Below are 26,553 nucleotides of genomic sequence, written 5' to 3'. Positions count from 1 at the left end.
AATCGGATCTGCTGTCAGTAATTAATTCAATCAGCCAAGTATTAATCAGTTTGAGGGTAAATCTATATGGGCTGCAAATTTCATATAAATAATTAGCTTACAAGTTAATAAAATATTTCCAAGATAATGAGTAGTAAAATTGCCTGCTTGCACAGCTAACATGGAACTTGAATTTTGCATACAAAAAGCTAATAAGCCTAGAAAACATATACAACATGGCAGCCTTAATTTCAACTATTCAGTGTGCATTTCAGCTATTCGTAGTCAACACCACTCAAGTGTGGATTAAATGAATTAAAGCAAACCAGAGCAAACATGAGCTGTGATGACAAATCAAGTCAAAGACATTGATACCATCTAAATATGGTTCCAATGCATGGTTTACAGTGCAATTTATATTTCTCAGAAATCCATTACAGAAACTACGTAGCCAACTTTAAACTATATTTTATTCTTCCTGCTCCACTGCAAAAAAGCTAGAATGGAATTTGATGACAGCTCAATCTATCCGATCCAACTCACTTAAGATTGTTCATTTTTTAGCCTCCAGCTTATTGTAGTTCACTGATCTCAAGATATACATTTCTTCAGACTCCTGACATAGTTCTGTGCAGGGTCTGTAAATAGTTGAAAACTTGGAGAAACTATGTATTTTCAAATAAAGAGGAGAAATAATTTATGACATGTTAAGCTAAGATAACAATTTAAATAAGAGTCTCTAATAGCTTATTCAATTTGTTAATTATATAATACTAATCATATAAGGTGAAATGTTAAATAATATTTTGCTTTCATAAACCTCATATAAACACCTGAAGGGTGTTAAAATCAGCAGTTAAAAAGAGATAGAAAGGGTTTTGTGAGAGTAAGAAAGTTAATTTGACAGTAAACTTTACCCAAATGAACAGAAATAAACCTAACTGTTTGAAAATCAGTTTGGTAAATATAATGCATGACTGTTATGACCCAGTGCGTCAAAGAGGTAACAAGAGGCAGTGGGGTCATCTTGATCTGGTCAAAAAGTCATCAGATGATGTATAGGAAATGGAAGTCATAGCATTCTGAGTGATGGTTATCATAGGATTACACAAATTAACATAATCTGTTGTCAGAAATATCTTACACCAGAAGCCAAGTGTATGTCTTTTAAAAGGGGCAATCCAATGCCATGAAGTGTAACTAAAGCAAATAAATGAGCAGAGCTTGTTCAACATCACTTCAGGGAGAATGGAAGACCGTAAAAGATATAATGCTGAGCGTGCAGAATAATTAATGCCAAAAATCAACAAGCTCAGATTATACAATGTGACCCAAAATGGATTAACAAGCAAACTGAATAATAGAAGGGAGAAAAATCCATGAGAAAGTGCAAAAGGTTCACTTGAAAGACTATAAGAAAATGCAGGAACATTTTCAAAGGGTTTACAGAGGGACATAAAGAGACTTAGAAAAAAGTCTAAGCAACACAGGCTAAATACAACATTAAAAACAATATACAATATTTTACCAGAAGTCACTCAAAGAACAAATGAAAACCATAAATGATGAAGACAGAAACAGAAAGATGGGAATGACTACAAAATAGTTAAATATTCTGAATGATTTTTTCCCCCAAGTATTCACAGGAATGATTATGAGCAGTATGCCTTCCAAAATAGCTAAAACCAGAATAAAATCAATAAGGTAGTTATATGTGAGATGGAAGCCAGAGACAAACTAAAAGACCTCAAATCAAACGAATACGAGGGATAGATACTATTTATTCTAGAAAACTGAATTAAACAAGGGAGAAGATTGATGATCATTACTTATTACATTCAATAAGGTATGTAAAGAGTGTTAGGAACAGATCTTCAAAAGTCAAGAAAGTTTTAAAGTTTAGAAGATTGAGTAAAATTAAACTTAAGTAAAGATGGTGAAGTGTACCTCAAATGTTAGCTTAATAGCTTGCATTTCATTGACAATATTACCATAGAGTTAAATAACATATCAGCAATGGTAGTTGAGCTTGCATGAGAAAATAATGACCAAAAAAATTCATGATTATGGACGACAACTTGATGTAGGTTTTCACAGTGGTGAAGGTGAGCAAGGTATCCCAGAAGAAAGCAGAACTGCCAATGTCACAGCAAACAGCCTCTTCCAAAGACTAAAGTTACATACGTCACAACAGGATAGCTGGAATACTCGACCTTAATGATACGTTGAAGACTATTAGCCTACAACAAGGAAATTGTATTTAGAGAACACCTTCAACGTCTTAATGCATTTTACACCCAATGAATTACTTTGTGAAACATAGTCAAACAGATAGCCAAATGCAGAAGCCAATTTTCTTAAAGCGATGTCCAATTAACGGAAAACTAGATGAATGATTAGTTAATTTTCTTAGGGTGATGTTAGCTTGAGAGGGAATAAAGACAGAAAATGTTGTAAATACTTAACAGATTCTGATGAAAGGTCATCAACCTGAATCATTAACTGTCTCTCTCCACAGATGCTGCCAGACCTGTTGAGTATTTCCAGCATTTTCCATCTTTATTGTAGATTTGCTGCATCTGCAGTATTTTGCTTTTATATTAGTTAAAAGGGGGATTGGGAGAACTCCCAGGACAGAATATTGAACTCGGTGGGTCGGCACACGCCTGACCTGTCTGAGTGTAAAATGACGTGCGATGATTTTGGGTGAGCGTCCTGATGTCATCGAGTAGTCCCGCAATATTTTGTTCGGCGAGCGCACGCCGGAATCGGCAGCGCACCGCCCAACAATTAAAAGGCCTAGTAAGGCTATTAAAAAGGTAATTAAATTCAAATTTATGCTGCCCGTCCAAACTTACGGTTGGCAGGCAGGTGAAAACGCCGAGTGGCTTTTGCACTGCTTAGGAAACCTCATCCACTGGCGGGATGGGGTTTCCGAAAGCAAATAAATATACAATAAAAATTTTACACTTGATTTAAAAACAAGTCCCCACTTATGAGGCAGAGCCACTTTTATTTTGTCCATTAAGTTTTTTTAAACAGCGCTTCATCTCCCTGAGGCAGCTCTGTGCCTTAGGGAGATTGAAGTGCTCTTTCGCACGACATGCGCGAAGTTTGCACTAGGCCCGCTCACCCTCCTCCCCCCACCCGCATAGGCAGCGTGGAGTGCTGCAGCTCGCGTTTCACACTGTGCTGGCCTCAATTGGCCCACCCGTGTAAAACCGCATTAAAATGTAAAATCTACATTAAAGTATTGGACAATATACCATAATTAAGCAGAGCCCAGCTAATACTAAATCTTTGGCTGGAAAGTTGGGACCATTTTCGGGTCTGGAACCCAACTCTGAATGGCTCATCCAGCCATTGCTTTTTATCAGGGCAAGCTAACTATCACCTCACCTCTGGGCTCCTTGATAAATGAGAGAGGGTCGGCAGGATGCTGTATCCACCCTGTCAAAGTAAGGATTTCTAATTAAAGGGTTCACAGGATGGAGGAGAAAACCTTACCAGCAAACGGATGCCTAAGGCTACAGCAACCCCAGTAAAAGCGAGACCTGCATTGTGATCCCAGCTGATGTTAATACTGAACAAGTCAGATCCCAGAGTGAAACCTGGCTTGGTAGATCCTAACTTTTTTTTTAGAAACCATGGCGGTCAGTTACCGAACACATGCACAATCATCTCCCAGTTTACTTTTAATACAAAGAATAAAACATTTATTAAACAAGAAAAGTTAACTACATTACATTAGACAAAAAGGTTGGAAAGATTTCAATCCAGATACCAGAGAACGATTCAAACTCAGATTACTCCTTTTATCCCAGCAACCCTTACAAACACAAAACCCCAGTGAAGATTTACCACTGTCTCACCAGCAAGATTTCTTGCTTGGGTTAGCTCAGTTTCAAACAGTTTTCTTCCAGCAGACTTCTGAGCATTTATTAGATGCTTTTATTCAGCTGATATCTCTCCCTGAGACACCCCAAAAACTCAATGTAAACTCATTATTACTTCAGCTTCAGAGCAAACATAAGTTCCTTAACCTCAGTTCCCCAGCAGGCTTGCAGGATTTATTATTAGAGAGATTAGACCATCTGCCTGCACTCTCTGATATGCACACACTAGCTGACCACTCTTCTGTGTTTCCCTCTGTCTCTGGACCCCTGTCAATGGGCAACACCATAATGTTTTTCTACTTTTTAAAAAAAACTTTTTTTCTTATTCACTCCGGGGACGTGGGCTTCACTGGCAGAGCCAGCATTTATTGCCCGTTCCTAATTGTCCTTCAGAAGGTGATGCTGCGCTGCCTTCTTGAACCGCTGCAGTCCATGTGGTGTAGGCACACCCACAGTGCTGTAAGGGAGCAAGTTCCAGGATTTTGACCCAGCAACAGTGAAGGAATGACAATATATTTCCCAGTCAGTATGGTGAGTGACTTGGAGGGGAACTTCCAGGTGGTGGTGTTCCCATTTAACTCCTACCCTTGTCCTTCTAGATAGTAGTGGTCGTGGGTTTGGCAGGTGCTGTCTAACAGCTCTTGGTGAATTTCTGCAGTCATCTTGTAGATGGTATACATTGCTGCTACTGTGCATTGGTGGTGGAGGGAGTGAATGTTTGTGGATGTGGTGTCAACCAAGCGGACTGCTAAGTCCTGGACAGTGTCAAGCTTCGAGTGTTATGGAAGATGCACTCATCCAGGCAAGTGGGGAGTATTCCATCACACTCCTGACTTGTGCCTTGCAGGTAGTGGACAGGCTTTGGGGAGCCAGGAGGTGAGTTGCTTGTCACAGGATTCCTAGCCTCTGACCTGCTCTTGTAGCCACAGTATTTATATGGTTGCCCAGTTGAGTTTCTGGTCAATGGTAACCCCCAGGATGTTGATAGTGGGGGATTCAATGATGGTAAAACATTGAACGACAAGGGGCGATGGTTAGATTCTTTCTTGTTGGAGATGGACATTGCCTGGCACTTGTCTGGCGCTTGTCAGCACAAGCCTGGATATTGCCCAGGTCTTGCTGCATTTGGACATAGAGTCACGAATGGTGCTAATACTGTGCAATCATCAGCAAACATCCCCATTTCTCACCTTATGATGAAAGGAGGGTCATTGATGAAGCAGCCGAAGATGGTTGTGCGGAGGGCACTACCCTGAGGAACTCCTGCAGTGATGTCCTGAAGTTGAGGTGACTGACCTCCAACAACCACACCATCTTCCTTTGTGCTAGGTATGACTCCAACCAGTGGAGAATTTCCCCCCTAATTCCCATTGACTCCAGTTTTTATAGGGCTCCTAGATGTCACACTCGGTCAAATGTAGCCTTGTTGTCAAGGGCAGTCATTCTCATTTCACCTCGGGAGTTCAGCTCTTTTGTCCATGTTTGAACCAAAGCTGTATTGAGGTAAAACAAAAACAGAATTACCTGGAAAAACTCAGCAGGTCTGGCAGCATCGGCGGAGAAGAAAAGAGTTGACGTTTCGAGTCCTCATGACCCTTATGAACACACCCAGATCTCTGTATTGAGGTCATGAGCTGAGTGGCCTTGGCAGAACCCAGACTGGGCATCAGTAAGCAGGTTATTGTTAAGCAAGTGCTGCTCGATAGTATTCTTGATGACCCCTTCCATTACTTTACTAATGATGGAGAGTAGACTGATGGGTTGGATTTGTCCTGCTTTTTGTGTACAGAACATACCTGGACAATTTTCTACATATCCGGGTAGATGCCAGTGTTGTAGCTGTACTGGAACAGCTTGGTTAGGGGCACAGCAAGTTCCGGAGCACAAGTCTTCAGTACGATTGCCAGAATATTGTCAAGGCTCATAGCTTTTGCAGTATCCAGTGCCTTCAGCCATTTCTTGATATCACATGGAGTGAATTGAATTGGCTGAAGACTGGCATCTGCACTAAACTCTTGGTAACTCATCTTTTTAATTCAAGAGTTTTAAAACCTTAATACAAATGCACATATACAGACCTCCCGGCACCCAGCTCACAAAATCCTCCAGCTGAAACTAAAGCCAGGTTTCACCTATCTTGGCACCCAAATAAAAAATATAAATTAAACTTAAAGCTGTTTCTAACAACTAGGAAGACAGCAAAACAGGTCTCTCGCTCATAGGCAGCAACAGGACTGTCATCTCTCCAACCTGGAGAGAGTTCACCAAGAGGATTCAGGACTCCAGCAGGGCATGACAGGTGACACTTTCAGATGGCTTGCCCCACACCCTGGGTTGCCCAGCATTCTCCTGCCTCGCACACTTCAGGGTAACACACCTCGCTGCTCCATTCGTTTCCTCTCTGTCCAAAAATCTCACATAGCCACCTGAACAGACAACGTTCACACTCACCCTCATCCTAATGCCCTTTCACACCCATGCCTCACAGTGACCCTCCATAAATGCTGCCCTTCCCGCTTCTCCGCACAAGCCATATAATCACTCACAGCTCTCTGCTTTCTCTCCTTGCAAAAAAAAAGGAACCACACAAACTTGAGGAGAGGTGGAGACCATGGTTTGAAGGAGGGGGGTTGTGGGGCATTGCCCTCCAGTGATGGTACCTTGCCAGCCATTGCCAATGGGCACCCACCTGTTCCACTGGGAAAGAGGTCTTGGTCCGGGAAGCTGCAGATGAGCGAACTACTAAACAGGTGACGTGCCTTTCCGAAGTCACAAGCACCGGTCAAGCTGTGAGGGCACCCTTTGACAGACGCAGTACTTGGAACAGCAGTCTCACAATGGCAATACTGGAGTTCTTCCACGGAACTGATCAAAGCCTTCCCAGCTTGTTCATTTCACTGATCTTCCTGCTGTGGCAGGTTGTTGACAGGTTGGGAAACAGGTTCCATGGCTGGGTAATCCCGGATTCAGGGTTAAAGCAGCTGAGTCTGACCTACCTCAACAACTTCTTAATTACCTACCGACAAATCCAAAGACGTTCCCCACTTGTCTTCAAAGCCACCCCAGGGAAAGCTGGAAGAGAGTGAGATCCCAACCTGATGTCAAGTTCCAGGACTCTCCCACCCAGCTCACCCCCACCCCACCTCCAACAGCTTGGGGAAATCTTGCTCATTGTGTTAACCTTATGATGCTTTAAACTCTTGATCATAATTATTCATTTACTGTAATCTTATATGCCTAATCCTGTGATTGGGAATTCAAATTTCCTGAGTTTCATGCCTTCGGCATCATGAGAGTTTGACAGTCTTTTCAGTCAACACCCACCACATCTAACTCTTGCAGAGAGCTGATCAGTCAACATTCACTCATTATCAATATCTATCAGTACCTGCAGTATAGCTGTACCTTTTCACAATGATTCCTTTCTTTTTTTAATGTGAAGTGGACCAGTCCCTTTACAGGCATATGGACACCACAACAATTTTCAGTTCCCAATGGTGGTGAAGTTGCAGTATAAATCTGGAGTAAGGATGCAGTTTGACTCTGAAAGAGACAATCCACAAAACACCCTGCAACAGCTCACCAAAGCTTTTTTGACTTCTCCTAAACCTAAAGCCTTTGCCACCAAGAAGAGCAGTGCCAGCGGGCATATGGGAACACTACCATCTGCAAGTTCCTCTCCACGTCACACGCCAGCTTGACTTGGAAATGGATGATTGTTGCTTCACCAGCGCTGATTCAAAATCCTGGAACTCCATCCTGATCAGAGAACTGTGGGAGTACCTTCACCACATGGATTGCAATGCCTCCAGAAGGCCACTCACCATCACTTTGTATTGGGGATGGACAATAAATGGTGGCCTTGCAAGTGATGCCCATGCATTTTAATGAATAAATTATGAAAAAAGCTATCTTGCAATTTAGGATTACCATCACATGGACGATGAAAGTGCTCAGGGAATGCCTTGGACTTCATGCATAATTTTTGAATATAACTGCAAATTAATTTAGGAAATGCTGCCTGCACTCTTTCAACGTTTAAATATTTATCACTAGTAGAGGAGCACCATCCATTCATACGAATAAAGTTCTTGGTAGGTAAAAGAACTGTAGTTTCAGTTAGGCAGTATAAACAGGACACAGCCTAGTTAGAATCGATGCCTTAACTACCAGTCTGCGAATATTAGCTGCAGTGTTAAGCAATCTATTGAGTACTGATTTATAAGGCAGACTGTTAGCCAAAGGAACTACCAGGACCTTGTAGCAGGTAGACACAAATGAAAATGAAACCAGAACTTTGAGAGAGAAAGCTACTTCACACACGTGTCCATTGAAACTGAAATGAACTGAAATCTTCAATCTCATGGTACAGAGTGTACAGATTGGCATCAAGCTGGCTGACTAGAAATTTATGATACTACAATGGTGGCTAAAATACATATGTCGCAACATTTTATTTGGCCATTTTTCATGGCTTGATTTATGACAGAGACATTGCTGTATCACTGAGGAGAATGCAAATGTTTATTAGAGATTTACACTGTGTGCTTTTATCAGGTGTAATGCTGATATTTGTTTATTTGTCCAAAATGCTATCTTCATGGTTGAAAGCATCTACTTGATTTAGTATGAGAGGATGTTTATAACTTGCTGCACAAATGGAAAGAGAGAGAGAGGGAGAGAAGACTCAGTTTATAAGTCTACAAAAAATCCAAGAGATAATTAATATGGCAGTTATTCAGACATTCTAAATTACAAATATGTCACGAGAATTGGCTTGACCTTCATATGAACCAGCAGAATTTACACAAATCCAGCTGTCTGAAATATATCAGACACTGTAATCTGCAAATACATCCTCAACAAACCCCCCCCAACCCCCCACCCCTCCAACATCCACAACCCCAACTGCTCCCATGGATTTCAAAACAGCCTTTGATTTATAAGGGCTTAGAGCAGAGGCAGAATGTGTCAGTATCATCTGTAATACTGAAATGCAGTTTCTTTGCAGCATGAAAGGTGCATCTGGACAATAGAGTGTTCTTATTGTATTAGTGGAACAGTAATCAAAATGTCAGAGGAACACAAAGGACATAACCGTGTCCCAAACAAAGCACGGGGATAAATGGTCGATTTTTATTTCCAGACTTTAGATTTGGATTCCTGTTCAAATCCATGAAATTCACAGGCATTCAAATGGAGGTACGAAACTGGTTGAAGGTCTTTGTAGCCCAATGGAGAAGTAGTACAGGCATTTATAAGTCAATGATATTGAACATGCAAAGACAGTTGTGAGACTAGCAAGGTCTTCCAAACACAAACAGCTGTACTATCAGAGGGAGATTAGCCAACCAAGGGTCGATTGGATTTGAAGGACCATCAGATCTTGTCTTATAGACTCATGGACATCTATAGCACAGAAGGAGGCCACTCAGTCCATCGTGTCTGTGCCATTCAATAAAGATCTGGCTATACTAACCCTATTTTCCAGTGCTTGGCTTATAGCCCCAGAGGCTATGGCAATGCAAGTGAATATCTAAATAGTGTCTTATGTCCACGCATTGCTTGGAAATTTTGCATTCCAGTTAGTTAAGAATCCAGGATATCCAAATCCTGCTGCTGGTCAGCATAATAAAACCAAGGAGGATTGAGGTTATATTACACTGACGAGTTTAGTAAATAGCTTTTATTATTTTATTTTCAAAGCATGTAAAGAGACCTAGGAGCAAAATAGAAATACATCATCAAACATTCTTCAATTCAGCTCCTTGGGAAAATTGTGCTAGATTTAGCAAGATTATACACTTTGTCTTTATAAATGTATTTGCAATTCCATTCCTTTCAGCAAATTTTACCCCAGAGTGTAATGTACTTCAGAATATAGAAATGTAATTTTTGAATAAACTCTTAGTTTAATGCTCCTCAATCTAGGTTGCAAACCATACATTTTATCGATATCCAAGATTTGACTTTGCTTTTCATATGTAATAAAACTGTGACATTATTTTTATGTATTCATTTCCATGGTCACTATATTGCCAACCTCCACTCCTACTTCGCCCCCCAATATGATTTTGTGCATTTGGATGAACCACTAGGGATAATGTGGCATCAAAAAGGTTATGATTTAAAAATAATGCTCTGCAATTGATCTATTCCAGTAACTCCTGAAGTGCCACAACAGGTTGCTCTTCATGTCACTGTACTACGTGAAGCAAGAGAAGGAAGAACAGACTTTTGAAACATTATAGTATACTATTGAAGATTTTTCCACCCAAAAGCAGAGATAATTTTAAATTGTAATTCCTTGAGTTAATACTGTACAGTAACTTTTAGCATTTTGGAAACTGTCAGCCACCGTTATAGTATTCTTCTTCAGTCCTCGGTTGGACAACCAAGTGCAAGCAGCTTAAAGAAATGACAACTGCTGATAAGGGAGAAAAGTGGGGCCTCACACTATGCTGCAAATAAACATTTAATCAAATTTGGTCTACTGCATCTGCTGCTCCCAATGTGAGCTCCTCTACATTGGGGGGACCAAATGCAGACTGGGTGACCGCTTTGCAGAACAGCTCCGGTCTGTCCACAAGCATAACCCACACCTTCCGGTCACTTGCCATTTCAACACACCACCCTGCTCTCATGCCCACATGTCCATCCTTGGCCTGCTGCAATGTTCCACTGAAGCCCAACGTAAACTGGAGGAACAGCACCTCATCTTCCAATTAGGCACTTTACAGCCTTCTGGACTTCAACAACTTCAGACCATAAACTCTCTCTTCTAACCTCACCCCCATTTTTAATCTCCTTTTTTCCACATTTTTATTTTTTTATCCACTTATTTAATTTTTATTCATTTATCTGTGGTGCTATCCCCTTTTTTATCCCATTTTCTATACATTTTTTCCGCTCCACCGTCCCTTCCCCCCACCCCATCCCCCACAGGGCCATCTGTTACTTATTCTATGTTGTTCTTTCACACAATGATACCCTTGTTCTGCTATAATCACATTCTCCTTTCTTACCTTTATGCCACTATTAGCATCCTTTTTAGCTCTAACCGCTACTGTCAACACTCCCTTTGTCAATCCCTCCTTTGTCCCCACCTATCACTGGCCTTCTATCCAGCTCCATTTGCCCCATTCCCCTTAAAAAGTATAAATTTCATCACACTTCCACTTCTCTTCTGCCCTGAAGAAGTGTCATACAGACTTGAAACGTTAACTCTGTTTCTCTCTCCACAGATGCAGCTAGACCTGCTGAGATTTTCCAGCATTATCTGTTTTTATTTCATCAACTGCTTCCCGAGTGCATGATCACTGAGGGTTTAGACTGAAAATGTCCTTTCACGAAGTCGACTAGCTCGGTGAAGGATCTGGAATTTGGCACATTCAGAGCTGTCAAGATTTGGATTAGGTTATAGATTTTGCTCCTGCAGACACTCAGGAGAATTGCCTTCTGTTTCTCCTCCACCTTTATTTCGTTAGCCACCTAATCGTTCAATGTATTGACTCCAGTCCTCAATGGATGAGTCGGATGGGCAATTCTGCCAAAGGGAGGCATTGCTGGTGAGGGTACTTTTCTTTCTTCCCTTAAAAAATTGAAATACAATACACTCGTGAGGTGAGGTGCTGCACTGGTGCTATTTATCTTCATTGCCAATTAAAATAGACTTGGGGTGCAGGACTCGTTTCTAGTAAGAAACAGTAAACTTTATTTACAGACTTCAGGTGAGGCTACATGCTTGTTCCAAGAGCAAGGCTAGGAAGCTCCACCCCCTAAGATTCCCCGTGCATAGGGCTGATTCACCCATACAGTCACATGATCCCCAGGACAGTAAGAAATGGTTTAACTTAGAATCATTGCAACAATGTTTCTGCAAAAGTAGAAAATTAGCTATTCATAGCACCAATGCAGCACCTCACCTCACGAGTGTATAGTATTTCAATTTTTTAAGGGAAGAAAGAAAAGTACCCTCACCAGCAATGTCTCCCTTTGACAGAATTGCCCATCTGACTCATCCGTTGAGGACTGGAGTCAATACATTGAACAATTAGGTTTCTACTTTGTAGCTAACGAAATAACGTGCGGGTGATCACAACAATCCGACTGCATGAGGCGGAATGGAGGCAACAGGTCATGAAGGGAACGAAAATAAGAAAAAAATCCATCAAAGCTCTATTAAAACATTTGTTTGAAATATGCAATTACAGGAACCAACTGGTATGAATTGAGATGCTCTTTCAATCAGCCTAGGTCAATTCTATCTTTCTGATGCTGTACTGAATACTGAGGTGAAATGTTAAATGCAGTAAAATTGAAGAGCTTTGTTGCAAGTTAATAATTTTTTAAAGTTTTGACAGGACAGAATATGGGAATCTTTTATGTTTTTTGATAATCATTGTAACATAATTATTAGACTCAAGGGGTGTTATAATTTAGAAACATGTATTACAATAAGATTGAGGAGATGGGAGAAAACTATGGACTTTAAATGAGGCAACAGATTAAAAAAAAATCTGGCACTTTAAGCCTATTGCGTACGGTAGTAGAATTTTCTAAAAAATACTGTTTCATTTGAAATTTTCCAAGACCTTCAGTTGTCCTGTAATATCGTAATTCTCAGAACTTGTAAACATTTAGTAGCCTATTAAAAGACACTTTTTCACTTGCTGAAACTAAAGCAGCAAACCCATGAAAAATTCAGATGAATAGCTAATTTTCTACTTTTGCAGAAACAATGTTGCAATGATTCTAAGTTAAACCATTTCTTACTGTCATGGGGATCTTGTGACTGTATGGATGAATCAGCCCTATGCATGGGGAATCTTAAGGGGTGGAGCTTCCTAGCCTTGCTCTTGGAACAAGCATGTAGCCTCACCTGAAGTCTGTAAATAAAGTTTACTGTTTCTTACTGGAAACAAGTCCTGCACCCCAAGTCTATTTTAATTGGCAATGAAGATAAATAGCACCAATGCAGCACCTCACCTCACGAGTGTATTGTATTTCAATTTTTTAAGGGTAGAAAGAAAAGTACCCTCACCAGCAATGCCTCCCTTTGGCAGAATTGCCCATCCGACTCATCCATCGAGGACTGGAGTCAATACATTGAACGATTAGGTTTCTACTTTGTAGCTAACGAAATAAAGGTGGAGGAGAAACAGAAGGCAATTCTCCTAAGTGTCTGCAGGAGCAAAATCTATAGCCTAATCCAAATCTTGACAGCTCGGAATGTGCCAAATTCCAGATCCTTCACCGAGCTAGTCGACTTCGTGAAAGGACATTTTCAGTCTAAACCCTCAATGATCATGCAAAGATTCAAGATTAACTCTCGAGTAAGGGACCCTGGTGAAGTCGATCGCTACGTACATTGCAAAGTTAAAACAGTTAATGGAGCAGTGACTTACAACATTTTAATCACAGGGTCCACAGAAGCAGAACATGTGGAAAACCTGGAAGAGGTTCTGAAGAGATTTTTAGAGGCCGATGTTCATTTAAAAAAAGTAAAGTGCACTTTCCAAGCAAAGGAAGTTGCATATCTGGGTCATCGAGTGGATGCCCAAAGGTTACATGCATTAGAGGAGAAAGTCAGGGCAATCAAAGAAGCACCCTCCCTAGCAAGGTCACAGAGCTCAAGTCTTTTTTGGGCATGGTAAACTATTACGGTGGATTTTTTGCCTAATCTATCTACAGTGTTAGATCCTTTACACTTATTATTGAAGAAGAGCCACAGATGATCCTGGAAAGCACAGCAAGTGTTAAGAAACTTTTACACTCATCATATTTGCTAGGACACTATGACCTGTCTAAGGAATTGGTACTCACTTGTGATGCACCTCCCTATGGAGTGGGAGCAGTATTGTCACACAAGGTGGAGGATGGATCTGAAAGACTGGATATGTATCCAGAACCCTATCTGCATCCAAGAAAGGATTATCACAAATTGAAAAAGAGGGCTTATCTATCATATTTGAAGTAAAAAGGTTCCATCAATATTTGCACAGTCAACACTTCACCATTGTATTAAATCACAAACCACTGTTACGATTGTTTAGTGAAGATAAGGCAAAGCCACCGATAGTCTCTGTTAGAATTCAAACATGGGCTTTAATTTTGTTGACCTGAGTACATTTTTATGCACCATCCGGGTATGCGTATAGCAAATGCAGGCATCCTCAGTCATCTTCCTTTGCCAGATAGTATTCCACACGTACCAGTACCTCAAGAGGTAGTACTTGTGTTGAATTTCCTGGACTCCTCACCAGTCTGCATGAGACAGATAAAGAATTGGACAAATTGGGATACAATTTTAGCAAAGTCTGTGAACAAGTATTACAAGGATGGTCAAATGCACAAGTCCCCGAAAAATTAAAACCTTTCTCTGTACATAGATTTGAACTGAGTTGTCAAGGTGGTATCTTATTATGAAGAGCAAGAGTAGTTATCCCTGTGCAAGGAAGAGAGCCATTATTGGAAGAACTTCATAGTACGCATTCTGGTATTTCAAAAATGAAGACACTCACACAAAATTGAATCTGGTGGCCAGGTATGGACAGTGATATAGAAAAAATGGTGAAGAACTGTCTCCAGTGTCAGCAACAACAGAAGTTGCCCGTTTCAGCTCCACTGCATCCGTGGGAGTAGGCTGGTTAACCCTGGGTTAGACTACATATAGACTTTGTCGTTCCATTTCTAGGTACCATGTTTCTTATGATTATCGACTCACATTCAATATAGGTGGGATGCAACCAATGAAAAAATGCACCAGAATTTCAGTGTTTATGGTTTACCTGAAGTTATTGTGTCAAATAATGGTACTGCCTTCACTAGCACTGAATTCCAAAGATTCATGGACCTAAATGGGATTAAACATGTCAGAACAGCACCATATCATCCCTCGCCCACTGGGTTAGCAGAACAAGCAGTACAAACCTTTAAAACAGGCATGAAGAAACATAAATTTCGAGATTTCTGTTCAGCTATCGCACAACTCCTCATGTGACCACTGGTTTAACACCTTCAGAATTGTTAATGAAGCGCCAACTTTGTACAAGATTGAGTCTAGTATTTCCTAATTTTGAGGGGAAAGTGGAGAGAAACCAGGATAGTCAAAAAGTAGATCATGACCTTCACAGTAAAGGTCGAGAGTTTACTCTGGGAGAGACAGTTTTTGTACGAAATTTTGCAACTGGACCGAGATGGTCCCTGCTACAATCGTCTCTGAAACAGGACCTTTATTGTTTCAAGTCCAAGTGGAAAACAGGATTGGTAGGAAACATCCCTGAAGTTGAGAAACCCTCCAACAACCAGTGAATCCACCTGAAATCAAAGTCGAAAATTTGACCGCTGATCTCAGATCGACAAAGAATAGACATACCGGATATCTCTGTTGAAGTAAATAATTCTGAACTGCCATTGTCTACAGATGTCCCTGATGCTGCAGTTCCTGTTCAAGTTGATCCAATAGAAGAGCCTCCAGCTGTAGAGTTGCATCACTGTACCCAAATCCGAAAACCTCCTCAAAGACTAAATTTATAACAGCATGAACTGTATTTAATTGTATATAACGTGGATTAAGATATTTTTGTAAATAAGAGGGTAAAACAAAATTAAAGAGGGAGGAATGTAAGGATTGTAAGTTAAACCATTTCTTACTGGGTTCGCGTGACTGTATAGGCAAATTAGGACTAAGAGAGGGGAAGTTTTTTAGCTTTGGTCTTGGAACAAGCATGTAGCCTCATCTGGAGTCTGTAAATAAAATGTACTGTTTCTTACAAGAAACTAATCCTGCACCCCAAGTTTAATGTGCAATCTTTATAGCGAAAGGAACTTATAGTATCTTTAATGTAAGGGAGTTTCTGACTGTATTTCATATGAAAGATTTGTCAAAGTAGTAGAGGGTTCAGAAGCGTGGGCCAAAGGTACAGCCAAATAAATCAATTTTGAAAAGTCTTTTTTAAAAAAGGCAGGGAACAAAGTAGCAAAGCAAAGATGTTCAGGGGTGAGTTCCAATAAGTAGAGCCAAAACAGCGCAAGTTCCGGCACTAAGTGAGGACTCTGGGAGGAAGAGAAAGCCTGGGCTATAAGATACTGCAGAGGTAGGGAGAGGTGAAGCCTTTAATGATTTGTATAAATGACTAGTTTTTGGACTTGGTGCTTTGAGAGATACGGAGCCAGTGATGGTCAGCAAGAGGTGCATAAGACTTAATGTAGGCCAAAATGTAGATGGTGAAGTTTTAGACAAATTGGCATTAGTATTGAGTTTTTGAGAAGCAGGTGAGGAGAGAATTCAAGAAGTTATGTTTTGGGATAACAGAAGCATGGATAAGGGCTTCAGCCTCTAATCCTGATCATAAAGCTGGAAAATCACTTTCACTGATATAAGCTGTGAATTTTCAATTTAGCTGCTTGGTGTTATCAAACAAGTATTCAGCATTGTAAATTGAAACTTCCCCTTGAAGCCTTCTTGCAATCAGAAGAGGTTTCTTCTCTGTGAATAGGATTAAACTACTGTACGGCCTTTTATTCTCCCTCTGTGTTTTTCTCTCCATAAAGTTTTCGCTCATTGTTAGAGGCACATGTTAAGAGAAATGCAAGGACAACAAAGATCATCGCTTTGGTGGCGTAGTTTCCTTCAGTTAATGCATATAATAGAAGCAAATGGTGGGCTAAAATACTCTATGTATCCACATCTGAAGTGTTGGTGAGTCAATACCTGACCTTCCTTTTGCGGGTGTCAGCTTTAAGCTTCGAGATGAGGCTACATGCTTGTTCCAAGACCAAAGCTAAAAAACTTCCCCTCTCTTAATTGCCTATACAGTCACGCGAGCTGGATTTTGTATAACTGGCATGGGTTCAGCCCACTCGTTGGAAAACCAGTGGGAAACCTGCTTTGCATCTGAGGGGGAGGCCCAGCTGGACTAAGTGCCTGTCAGGCACTTAAGTGGCCAGCTTCGGGTTTTTCCCAAGATTCAGGACCTCAGGGACAGAAATCCCATCTACAGAGAGTTGCCAGCCAATCAGAAGCTGGCAGTTCCCTATTACTGACAGATCTTCTTGGAGCAGTGGATGCTATGAGTAGAGCACTCAGGGAGAGGCCTAGGATCACCGTGGGACACAGGTGAATGAAGGCAGGATGGGGGAGCTGGTCATGGGAGCAGGGATAGGGTGGGTTAGAGGAAAGGACAGGGGGTGTCTTTCAGCACCTACCCAATAGGGTTGCCCGGCAGCCTTCTGGAGGCACAGGAAAGCTGTGCAGTTTCCATTTAATCTCTGAGCTGCCAATAAATTCCAGTGGACTCAGGCATAATTAGTGTCAATTGGCTTAATAATGAGCCTAATTGACAACCCAACACAAGCGGGTAAGTTTTCGCCATGGGCCTGTTCCACATCCAACTTCATCAAAGGAGGTTTTCCACACTGCTGAGAGGCTAATGTATTTAATAATTAAATAATTAATTATTTATTAAATTATTTATTATTATTAAATTATTTATTAAATAATTAATTATTAATTATCCCATAATTAAGTGGGCCTGGCTGCCATGTTTCCTGCATTAAATCCAGCCCTATGTTTAAGTTCTACTCCATGTAAAGATGTACACAAATTATTACCTATACAACCCCCCAAAAAATTATAATCTATCTAGATCCATCTTGCATCTACCTGTGCATCCATCACATTTACCAGAAATCACATTTAGTTTCAGAAGTAAAATAATCTGAAAAACGGAAAAGACTATTTGTTGATCTGCAGCCTGCCAGTTTTCAAGACGTTCAATTTGTCTGTAAATAATCTCAAAGATTTACAATCAGCTAATATTATCTGGATTTGCTATTTCAGGAAGTGACTTTAGATGCAGAGGCCAATTTTGCAGTTAAGTAACAGAACCACGCCCTGTTCACTTGCAACAAATGCCAGGGAAGATGTACCAGTACATGATAACAATCTCACACCTCATTTTATTTACTTCTTTTTATTCAATCACGGGGTGTGGGCTTCGCTGGCTGGGCCAACATTTATTCCCTATCCCTGGTTGCCCTTGAGAAGGTGGTGGTGAGCTGCCTTCTTGAGCTTTGCAGTCTATATGGTGTAGGTACACCCACAGTGCTGTTAGAAAGGGAGTTCCAGGATTTTGACCCAGTGACAGTGAAGAAACGGTGATATATTTCCAAGTCAGGATGGTGAATGACTTGGAAGGGAACTTCCAGGTGGTGGTGTTCCCATGTGTGTGCTGCCCTTGTCTTTCTAGATGATAGTGGTCATGGGTTTGGAAGGTGCAGTCGAAGGATCCTTGTTGATTTCCTGCAGTGCATTTTGTAGATGGTACACATTGCTGCTACTGTGTGTCGGTGGTGGAGGAAGTGAATGTTTCTGGATATGGTGCCAATCAGGCAGGCTGCTTTGTCCTGAATGGTGTCAAGCTTCTGGAGTGTTGTGGGATTGTGTGACTGACTGAGTGCTGCGTCCACTTACTCCAGGCAAGTGGAGAGTATTCCATCATACTCCTGACTTGTGTTCCATAAATGGTGGACAGGCTCTGGGGAGCCAGGAAATGAGTTATTTGTCACACCATTCCAAGCCTCTGACCCGTTCTTGCAGCCACAGTGTTTTATGGCTAGTTCAGTTGAGTTTCTGGTCAATGGTAACTCCCAGGATGCTGGTAGTGGGGGTTTAAGCGATGCTAATGCCATTGAACATCAAGGGGCGATGGTTGGGTTCTCTCTTGTTGGAGATGGTCATTGTCTGACACTTGTGTTGCACAAATGTTACTTGCCACTTGTTAGCCCAAGCCTGGATATTGTCCAGGTCTTGCTGCAATTGGATATGGACTGCTTCAGTATCTGAGCAGTCATGAATGGTGCTGAACATTGTGCAATCACCAGCGAACATCACCAATTCTGAACTTATGATGGAAGGAAGGTCATTGATGAAGCAGCTGAAGATGGTCTTGCCAAGGATACCACCCTGAGGAACTCCTGCAGTGATGTCTTGGAGCTGGGAGGACTGACCTCCAACAACCACAACCACCTTCCTATGCTAGGTATGACTCCAACCAGTGGAGAGTTTTCCCCAATTCCTATTGACTCCAGTTTTACTAGGGCTCCTTGATGCCACATTCTGTCAAATGTGGCCTTAATGTCAAGGGCAGTCACTCTCACCTCACCTCGGGCATTTAGCTCTTTTGTCCATGTTTGAACCAAGGCTGTAATGAGGCCAGGAGCTAAGTGGCCCTGGCGGAACCCAAACTGGGCGTCAGTAAGCAGGTTATTACTAAGCAAGTGCAGCTTGATAGCACTGTTGATGCCCCCTTCCATTACTGATGATAGAGAGTAGACCGATGGGGAGTTAATTGGGTGGGTTGGATTTGTCCTGTTTTTTGTGTACAGGACATACCTGGACAATTTTCCACATAACTGGGTAGATGCCAGTGTTGTAGCTGTACTGGAACGGCTTGGCTAGGTGCACGGTAAGTTCTGGAGCACAAGTCTTCAGTAGCATTGCCGGAATATTGTCAGGATGTATCGCCTTTGCACTATCTAGTGCCTTCAGCATTTCTTGATATCACGTGGCGTGAATCGAATTGGCTGAAGATTGGCATCTGTGATGCTGGGGACCTCCGGAGGAGGCCAAGATGGATTATCCACTCAGCACTTCTGGCTGAAGATTATAGCAAATGCCTTATCTTTTGCACTGATGTGCTGGGCTCCTCCATCATTGAGGATGGGGATAATTGTGGACCTAACTCCTCCAGTGAGTTGTTTAATTGTCCACCACCATTCATGACTGGATGCGGCAGGACTGCAGAGATTTGATCAGTTGGTTGTGGGGTCACTTAGCTCTGTCTATCACTTGCTGCTTATGCTGTTTGGCATGCAAATAGTCCTGTGTTATAGCTTCAGTCAGCAGTGGTGCTACCGAGCAACTCTTGATGATGGACATTGAAGTCCCCCACCCAGAGTACATTCTGTGCCCTTGCCACCTTCGGTGCTTCCTCTGGTAATCAGCAGGAGGTTTCCTTGCCCACGTGTGACCTGCTGCCATGAGACTTCATGGGGTCTGGAGCTGATGTTGAGGACCCTCAGGGCAACTCCCTCCTGACTATGCACCACTGTGCCGCCACCTCTGCTGGGCCTGGGACAGGACATATCCAGGGATGGTAATGGTGGTTTCTAGGACATTATCTGTAAGCTATGATTCTGTGAGGATGATTATGTCAGGCTTGACTAGTCTGTGAGACAGCTCTCCCAATTTTGGCACTACATGTTAGTAAGGAGGAATTTGCAGGTCAACAATTATCGTTTCTGGTGCCTAGGTCGATGCCAGGTGATCCATCCAGTTTCATTCCTTTTTTGTGACTTTGCAGCAGTTTGATACAACTGAGTGGCTTGCTAAGCCATTTCAGAGGACATTTAAGAGTCAACCACATTGCTATGGGTCTGGAGTCAACTGTGGGCAAGACCAGGTAAGAGCAGCAGATTTCCTTCCTTCCCTAATGGGCATTAGAGAACCAGATGGGTTTTTACAACAATCGATAATGGTTTAATGGTCATCATTAGACTTTTATTGAATTCAAATTCCACTAGCTACCATGGTGGGATTCAAACCTGGATCCCCAGACCATTACCCTTGCTCTCTGGATTACTAGTCCAGTGACAATACCACTACACCATCGCCTCCCTGATATTACAGATTTAAAACAAAGATTTATTACAGTTTTAAAACAAAGTCAAATAAGTCAGTCATTGACCAGGAAACAAAACTTACAAGCATTACAATTGCTTTCTGAGTGACCTCAACAGTTATCAGGAATTATGATTGCTTTATTTTGCTGATTAAGAGCAGTGATCTTAAAGGAATTGTCAGGTTAATATCTAAGCACCACTGACTTGCTCTGGACTACAAATTATTCATGAACCAGCCATGAGAGATCTATTAGTTTATATTTTTTTAGAAAACCTAGTCAATATTAATGGATTTATTTCTAAAGGCAAATCAGATGGCAAAGCAAAACTAATCACTGCAACAATAAATATCATACTAGATATTAAGATTGATTCAGGTCTGTGTGGGGAACAAACAGGAAATATGCATCAATGGGAACAATGAACAATTGTCAATAGGCCCATTATTAAGCCAATTGACACCTATTATCCATGAGCCCACTGGAATTTATTGGTGGCTCAGAGATTAAATGAAAGCTGCTCAGTTTTCCTCTGCCCCCAGAAGGGCCTTCTAGGTGGGATCCCACTTTCAAAGACACTTAGTACCTGACCAGTAACCAACAGAATCCTACTGAGTCCTCCATGCGATATATATCATACCATAGCCAAATCCTTGACACTCACTCAGGTCATAATTTGAATTGCAAAGCAGCACATCATTTCTAGGTTGTGGTTAGATCACAGTGACAATCTCCAAAAGGATGTAACTTTTAACAAGCAAGTCAAATTCCCAGCGACCAATCTTGTGATCCTTTAACTTTTGCAGATTTTACTGCAACAAACAAACTAAAAGCAACTTTGACTAAACACTTTTTATAGGCAACTTATACTTTAAGCTACAGGACAGGACTTTCCACTATTAACATTTAAAACAACCAAAAATCTCTTGTTCCATGGTTATACTTTAGAGTGTCCCTTAAGTTGATATTCAATTCTCCCAAAACCAGTTCAAAGCCATTCTTAAATCACAAGGGTTCATTTCCAATCTTTACCTTTTCTAGTCTGGTAAATTTTAACCCCAGAACTGTTCTTCACAATGACAGCTTTCCTGGAGATTCCCCCTATAGCTTAAGCTAAACCAATCTTCCAGTCTTGTTTTGAATCCTCATGAACTGGGTCTTTTCAATCCAAGTGTGATTTTCCACCCGCAGTAAACCAAAGAGACTTGCTGCCACTATCTACTGCCTCTCTCTCAGGTCCTGGCAGACTGCCTTGATTGTGAAATACCAGGATATATTTTAGCAGAAGCTTATAATCTGAGCCTACAATGGCTTCCTATGCACCATCCCCTCCCAAAGTCCATCTCCATGACGTGAATTACATGAGCCTCATACCAGGCAGAAATGCTGATTAGCTATCGCTGAGGCCCCAATTCTATTCTATCTCGGAATTAAATGGACAGTTTAGAGTACAACAGTTAACAGCCTCAAGGGGAGGTGATGGTATTGTCACTGGACTAGTAATCCAGATACCCAGGCTAATGCTCTGGGTAATTCCATCACAACAGATGGTGGTATTTGAATTCAATAAAAATCTGGAATTAAAAGCCTAATGATAACCATGAAGCCATTGTTGATTGTTGTAAAAAAAAACCCATCTGGTTCACTAATGCCTTTTAGGGAAGGAAATCGGCTGTCCTTACCTGGTCTGGTTCAGATGTGACTCCAGAACCACAGCAATTTGGCTGACTCTTAAATACCTCCTGAACAAGGGCAATTAGGGTTGGGCAATAAATGCGGACCTAGCCAGCGACGCCCACACCCCATGAATGAATTTTTTAAAAATGTGCAGCACCTTCATGGAATTTTGGAGGCTATCAGTCTGCCCACTGTCAGCACCAGATGCTTCTGCAATTGTCTGCAACTGTGAACATCTTGCACTTTCTTCCCAATAAGACAACCTGGGGCCCCTTTTAATCCTTAACAACCATGGCATCCAGGCTTGCTGTCAGGCAGAACAGGGCACATGATACCCTTCATTTTACCCTGAATTAAAAACAAAGTCCCAAAATATATCAACTTCATGAACCTTATATTTGTTTCACCTCTTAAGTGTGGAATTTTGGAGAAAGGGGGTTGACATCTTTTGTGGTCCTGGTTTCCAGTTCCATCATTGGATAAAATGTTAGTTCATGGAGGAATACAAAATTGCAACTTAGTGTAAGAGCCAAATACAGACCCACTAGATGCACCATCTGAACAGCTCTTTTTCAATCACAGGATTGGGAATGATGAATCTCAAGCTGGCATTGCTCAGACAGGCACAAATGGAAATATTGCCTTGAGGGTGGAGACAAATGTAATTTTTTTTCCAGACTTTCTAAAGGGAACATTTTAAATTGAAGGTACACACCCCTAGAGAGCGTTATTCTATTATGTAAAAATACTATTATTGGAAAAACTGTAGCAGACTCACAGTTAATGATTGGCAATTTTTCCCACTTCATTTTCTTCTTTCTTCTGCTGAAGATAATGACTGATGCTGAGTGAAATGCCATGGGCATGAGGAACCCTAGTGTGCATCAACTATACTTCATGTGTAAAAATATCGAGTAAATGTTGGCTGGCTCTTCCAGTAGTCCAATTATAACAGTCCACTACCACCACAGCTCTAATCAACTAAATCAGCACAGTTCAAAGATCAAATCTAAGACCATCTTGACATGTATGGCTCAGCATCATGCCAGATGGTGTATTTTGCCACTGGATCATTGAAGACACTTACTGGTGGCAACTTTATACTCATCTTGATACTCTTTCATTGCTTACATTTCTTGTTCCTTCAGCTTGAAATCTGCCATTGCTCCCTGTACCATTATCAACAATATACCCACTAGGGTTAACAAGATATTAGCCTTGCTAGGCATAACATTGCCCATTGACAATCACTCCTTGGTTAAAATGTTCATCAAATAGAAATGAATAGTTATAAAGCAGGCTGGTCAAGTTATTTCTGGAATAGTGGAACTTTATTTCCTTTCTGAAAAAAAAAATTCTGAGAACGGTTAGATCAAACAGCAATGAAATCTAATTCAAAGGACGATAACTGGAGGCAAAAAGAAGTAATGACTGGTGTCTTATTTTTTTCAAATGATGAGAACTTGCCACAACTTCAACAAAAGAGAAACTTGGAAATTATTACGTTTGATACAATTTCCTGATGACTTGCTCTACTTGCACAACTTTCGTGCTATTTTTGCAGACCAGGGCTGCAAAATTCAAGGTGACGTGAAAATAGGCACGGGTATTATGATTCACCCGCACCTGCTGCTTCTAATGTAGGCAGCTGGAACCTTCCAAGTTCTGCTCATTTAAATGATTGTAGCATGCAGCCAGTGCTAGACGTGCTGTTAAATGGCAGTATGCCTGGGCAGAGCGTGCAAAATCATGAGAGGCTACTAAATGTGAGGTGCATTTGGCTGGAGCAGGTTCTGGAAGTCGTAAAAGTGAGCTTGAACTGGGAGACAGGAACAGGAGAACATGACCGGGGCACAGGAGGCTTAGATTGAGGAGGAGAGATGCCATCTATACACAGGGATCAAGAAACCCACCAGACAAACTCTCAAAAGGTAGAGCGACCAGATGGCTGTTTCAGTCAATATTAGGAGTCAAGCCCAAGAACCTGGATGCCATGTCACAAAAAAAAAGTTAATTGATCTCACACAAGTAGTCAAGGTCAGCAAATATACCTTCAAATGCTACATTCTACTAACTGCATCACTAGCCACACAGACTGCTCAATACACCACATCCCCACTACTCAGCTACCAAATATCTCTTATCAGTCAAAATTTACATCTTACATTAATAGCTTCACCACACCCTCGCACCCTTAGCACTGTTGCAAGTTTCACACCCACATCTCACACAGTCAGCTAGTGCATGACATATACAGCATAATAGCCTCATTAGCCAAACACATTGCACCACACACATTGACACCTTTCCAACTCTCTCTTGCAGGACAGGATGATGCATAACCAGAGGACGCAGCATCTAACCAACAAGGACAAGATGGCTCCATGTCTTTATCCTCACAGTGGAGATGGCGTCCACCATCATTGGAGTGACCATGACTAAGATGATGGCCAGCAGTGAAGCCAAAGCCTTCAAAGATGACAGTATGCCTATTCCTCCTCCTTTCATTTAACATCTCCTTACCCCACAATCTGTTCTGACTTAGAAACTGTAGGTGGTATACAAATGCTTCTCCTAACCCCTGTTCCCACACTGCCACCTACCCCCCCCCCCCCCCCCCCCCCCCACCACCCCCACCCCCCAACCACACCACCCTGAATACCCTCACCTGAAACTTGCACTTTTTCCTTTCAGGTACCCCAAGATCTGACCAGGAAGTGTTCCATGAGAAAGAGGTGGAAAGGTAGGACAACAGTGATGAAGGAAAATGTGATCACTTGTCCTCAAGCTAACGCCCATCGGCTCAGATTTGGACACTGTGGGTACTTTAGAAGATAGCTTAGAGCCTGGATCTGCATGTGGTGAGTCACAGGGCACATGTAGCCTGTAGCCAAGGGAGTGGAGGGGTGGGGGATAAGGGTATCAGAAGTGTCGGTTGGCCAGAGGGAGAGGTTACATGATTTCTGCTGCAGAGGGCTCAGGTGAAGACGTCAATAGGGTTTATTGCCTCTTCTTCTCCTCCTGCTCGTCTGCTGGTCACAAGGGCTGTGCCTTCATGATGGAGAGATTGTGCCGCAGACCACCACAAATTCTGACACTGACTCTACCGAGTACACTGGATAGCAAAACGTCATTTCCATGTGCTACTCAATCGTATTTCACGTAGCAGCATGGGTTGCATATGAGAATCAGCTGCCACATCATCACCAGATAGCCCTCCTCATCCAGTCCCCACCTTCTGGCTTTCCATGATGGATCAAAAGCAGATGGTACTCTGGACTGCTGCAGAATGAAAACATCATGACTACTGCCAGATACTGGGCAATGACCCATAATTCTCTGAGTATGGGTCACACACCAATTGCATGTTGAGGGTATGGAAATCCTTTCATTTGCAATTCATCACAGAGTTGGCATGCGATATCTGCATTGCAGCATCCATGCATTCGATGGCACCCTGTACCATGGGGAAGTCTGTGATACTTGAATAGCCACTTTGCTCATTGTGTGTCCTTCTCTCTGGGAAGAGAATGAAATTCAGCTATCGTGTAATATGGAGCTTCTGTGACATCCCTTATGCAACAGTGGACAATAAACTGAGAGATGTTGCAAAAAGTGCATGCTCCAGCCTGGAAGGAATCAGATATGTAAGCTTCATGGCCACGGTCACCTTCACAGTAACTGGCAATGCTGTCCTCACTCTGTTCCAAGGCTGCAGTTGTAGCTGCAACAGGTGGCAGATTTTTGTGAGGACCTCCTGAGTAAAGCAGAGAATTCTGACATCTTGATCCTGCTGAGATTCAGGTAGGAAAATTGCTCCCAGAATATGCTGGGAAGACACTGAGCCCTTCTCTCCCTCCTCCCTCTTCCAAAAGATTGTCAAATTCTGTGACACCTCTGTTCATTCTCCCTACCATGCTGTAGGCCAAGGAGGGTGCAAACTGCAGCACCCACGTCTGGGAGCGATTGGTCTGTGTAGGATCCTTGAAGTCAGCACAATGTCCTTCAGCACAAGCCATATCATGCCCTGTAGTCTTCAGCAGCTTTAAACAACTCTGGAAACCATGGAATGATTGTACAATTGCAGCAAGAGCTAGGAGAAATCAATCAATACCTCGCCTGAAAGTAGTTGACAAACACTTTGAATAGCACTGATGATGGGATCCTTCCTGCTCCAGAAGGTGTGTCCAGTTGTGTGAGATTGAGAGAGAATGTTACTGGATTACTGAGCTCCAAAATGCAGTGCCGGTGCCAAATCAGAGTTACCCGCTGACTGATGTCACAGTCTGCTTACTCTGCATAATTATGATGGAGGA

At 41.9% G+C, this 26,553-nt stretch overlaps 1 protein-coding gene across 2 annotated transcripts in view; it reads right to left on the bottom strand.

Moving 5' to 3' along the window:
- cdh13 (cadherin 13, H-cadherin (heart)) overlaps positions 1-26,553 on the bottom strand; it is a 1,064,070-nt gene that overhangs the window by 726,834 nt on the left and 310,683 nt on the right. The gene's annotated exons all lie outside the window — the stretch shown is intronic.

Source organism: Carcharodon carcharias, chromosome 7 (genome assembly GCF_017639515.1).
Source record: "Carcharodon carcharias isolate sCarCar2 chromosome 7, sCarCar2.pri, whole genome shotgun sequence".
NCBI lineage: Eukaryota > Metazoa > Chordata > Chondrichthyes > Lamniformes > Lamnidae > Carcharodon > Carcharodon carcharias.
This window is presented reverse-complemented; position numbering and strand designations above follow the sequence as displayed.